Here is a 3,763-nt window from a genome sequence, read left to right on the forward strand (position 1 = left end):
TCATTATTCCAGAATCCATAAAGGCAGCAGAAAAAGCAGGGCGCTGTCAACTGACTATACTCATCATCCAATCCAGTTGTATCCAATGCAGACTCTGCTGCAACCACATCTTCTCAGGACACCATTATTCTCAAAAGGCAGAAGTTCACAGAACGTTGTGAGCCCTGGCCGAAGCTGTTCCCCATTCCACAGTCTGCACATGAAACTGAAATGTACCTGGAAAGAGCCACTGAGAGTATAAAAAGAGTGGAAATCTTCTGCCCACCTCCAAAGTAAAGACTGACATTCTCGAGAAGTTGGCTGAAACTGTATCTTCAATTATGGCCTATTCTTCCTATTATTTTGGGGGCAAGCACTAGTGAAGAATTTCAGTGCATACAATCTAAATTAAGCAGAAAAATATTATATTATACATTTTTATACCTTTTATATTCCACAATAAAAACAATTACTATTTGAATTTTCTCTTTGTGAAATTGATTCATTTTACTCAGAAAAGAAGTTAAATTAATTTAATTTTCTCTTATCATTCAGTCATTATTTATAAAGTTAATAAAAAAATAATTTCTTTGTGATGGATATTTTAGTAATTTTTTACTAAACCTTTTCCAGATTGTTAGTAAATTTAAAATGTTAGTAATTTTTTATTCTTATATTTATTTATTTTTATATTTATTTCAAATGAATTTATTTTTTGTTACAATTAGGCAATTTTAACCTCCAATTTGAGATTTTGTCTCTAAATCCAACACATATTTACAATTGAATTTTATTCATGTATACTGTTGTTTTTTGTTGAAATTTAATTAACATTTTATATACATTTTACATAAATCGCTTGAAATTAAAATCTACTTAAGTAAATTAAGCGTCACTTTGTTGCCATAGGTTTTTTAAGTAACCTCTAGTCACAGTTTTTACAGTGTACTAAAGGAAAAAGTAATCCTAAAGCAAAGGACATTATTAATGAACACCGATTATACAGAAAAATTAACACACTTATTTTAGGTTAATAAAGATCACCGTCTTATATCGTTCTGCCTTCTTCAGCTCAACATTAATGTAGTTTTTTATTCCGCAGTGTGACGTTCAGAGTCCAGCTGAGAGTTTAACAGACTGTTGTTAAAACATATAAATATACCAGCAGGTTATGAGTGAAACAGAAAATGCAGTTACAATTTAAATGATCTGTACAACTTTATTATGTTGATGGCTTTGATGAATGGTCAGATTATCGATCCCAATTGCGGTCAGCAATGAATTATGGGACGGCATTTTCTCCTCCCTTTTCATAAAGGATGGTCCAGTGTATCCTGTGCTAAAGGAGGCAATAAAGGAAACATTGAAGCTCCTTTCTTTAGTGTTTGGAGAATTGGAGCAGCTCTTACTATATCCACCTCGCAGATACTTCCGCGTCTGCGTCATTTACAGTGGAAACCTTCAAAAGCAAATTGGAATGCACACCTGGTCAGTTAAATACTTTCGCTTTCATTCGCGTCGGTGCGCAGTAATAAATTCCTCCGTCGAATCAAATTAAACTAAACCTTTTAAAACGAAAAAGAAATATATAGAGGAAAGCACTCAGTCAGTGTGTTGGCTATATGGACTGATTTTAATAACTGATGACTGGCAGCACGAGAGGACGAACCTGGAAGGAAAATCTGTCTCACGAGTGTCGGGTGAGTTTGTGTTCAACCCTTTTTTGCTGATAAAACAGTGATTGTGCTGCAAACAGCTTCGTTAAACTAAAAGGCAGAAATAAGCTTCTCTTTCTCACTGAACTCCAGATTTCAAGAAGCTTTTATAACTTCAGGTTTAGTTTGAGTTCTGGCTGAAATCAGACGAGGAAATGATGTAGAAGAATAGTGCTGTTTGCTCTTTATTTCCAAGGTTACTACTGCACATATTACTCAACTGTAACTGTGATCACCTTGGTCTTAATCTTTCCATTTAGTTTATTTCATTTCCTTACTTGAAATTAGCTGTCGGGACGTATGCCAACAACAACTAGTAACCAGGCCTCACTGTTAGCATCAGAAGAAGAAGTGAGGAAGGTAACATTAATGCGGTAAGAAAATAATTGGGAGAGATTCGAGGATTAAGGCAAAAACGAATGGCTATTTTGACCACAAGCTGTTGTTTTTTTCTTTTCTTTCTTTTCTTTTCTGTCCTTTTCTGTTAAACCTGGTTAAACCTGTCCTGAACAGGACAGGTTTAACCAGGTTAAACCTGTCCTGTTCAGCGGGTGAGAGGAAAAAAATAAGAGAAAAGGTAGATTTGCAGTGGTGACCAGTGTGGAGCAGCAGGGAAGGGATGAGCTGTTGCTAACAGCTGGGCTGGACTTCTGCCCACTACTGAATAACAGCAGGGAAGTGAACCAAGTAAACTGCATTTCCTTGCCCCTGAACATTACCTGTAATGCAGGGATTTCATATTTGTCTTTGTGGCACCATCCCTGGGACCTCTGCACTTACATGCCGGTTACAACTTATGGCTCTTATCTGATTTTCACGAGTTCCTTTAATTGCTTTCTCCCTCTAACTTTGATGCCATCTCTCCCCATTTTTATCTTTGTTATATAGCTACTGTAAGAGTTACACCTTAATCTAAGGCACTTCTGATATTTCTGAGTCATGTTTATTTCAGCTTTATTTTACAGTACTCTTATTTGACAACTGAATTTCAGCCAGTGTAGCTGTAGAACATTTTCAATGAATGGTTCGTGAAATACCGGTTTTTACTTGTTAGCTCACACTGAACAGGACTAACTGCATTCATGTGTGTGTGTGTGTGTGTGTGTGTGTGTGTGTGTGTGTGTTCAAATTCTATTAAAATGGTGAAAAGTTAGAGGACATAGCTTTATGATAAGCCATCCAAATCACAGAACACTGACATAAGTAGAAGTTCCCTCATGTTGCTTTAAAGGTTACTAATTCTCACTAAAGCGTACTCAAACCTAAATCCTTAAACCTGAATGCATGCTTCTGGTGGCGCTGTCACTTGGTGTTCACTCTCTGTTCCTGTTCCAACACACAGTGGTGTGTTTGAGTAGCTTATCTGCATAACAATTTAATTTTAGACACTTTTCTAAACTTTGTATCTAAATCCATCTAAACTTTTAGATAAATTCTTTTTTATAGTATAATCGTCACGTGCTTCATACGAAGCACACCTTCTGTGTACGTACTGCCTAATTCGCTGCCAGAGTGTTCACTCACTGTTAGGGCTGGGTCATATCATACCATTCATGGTAATACCAGTATAATGTTAGGCAACGCTAAGAAAATGAAATATCGCGATAGAATATGGGTAAAACGCGCATGCGCAGTGCCTTTGTTTTCATACACACATGGTGGAAAAAGCATGGCGACGATGGAGAATGAGAAGAGCGAAAGTGGATCATTAAATGAAACAGATGAACCAGAACTGGTTTGTAAAAATGCTGCAGCTTCAGTGGTGTGGAACTGGTTTAGCTTTCGTCCGTCAGATAACAGACAACAAGCACTATTTTTGGTAGCGCATGCTAGCGGGCCGTCGTTATTACCGTGTTTTTTGGAAAATACGGCACACTTAAAATCAATCCTCGCGGCTGCGTGCAGCGGGGCTAGGGGAGGGTCTGTGCTGACGGACGTGGGTTACTGACCTGGTAGCCTGGCTGCCCCTGGGTGGGTCCGGGATGGGCGTGAGGTTCTGGGGGCGCTCCGTCTCTGGGCTGGGGCCCGGGCCGGGCCTCGGGGGCTTGGGTCCTGGTTGGTGTGTTGCC

At 38.5% G+C, this 3,763-nt stretch overlaps 1 protein-coding gene across 1 annotated transcript in view; it reads left to right on the top strand.

Moving 5' to 3' along the window:
* The first annotated feature begins 1,634 nt into the window (after positions 1-1,634).
* The window catches only part of LOC102192876 (GTPase IMAP family member 8-like), a 12,554-nt gene continuing 10,425 nt past the window's right edge, over positions 1,635-3,763 (top strand). The window contains exon 1 of the mRNA XM_005753969.1: positions 1,635-1,679. The gene's annotated coding sequence lies outside the window, so the exon portion shown is untranslated. The remainder of the gene's footprint in view (positions 1,680-3,763) is intronic.

The sequence above is a fragment of the Pundamilia nyererei genome, unplaced genomic scaffold, assembly GCF_000239375.1.
Source record: "Pundamilia nyererei isolate P.nyererei 1_Seehausen unplaced genomic scaffold, PunNye1.0 scaffold00488, whole genome shotgun sequence".
In the NCBI taxonomy this organism is placed as follows: Eukaryota; Metazoa; Chordata; class Actinopteri; order Cichliformes; family Cichlidae; genus Pundamilia; species Pundamilia nyererei.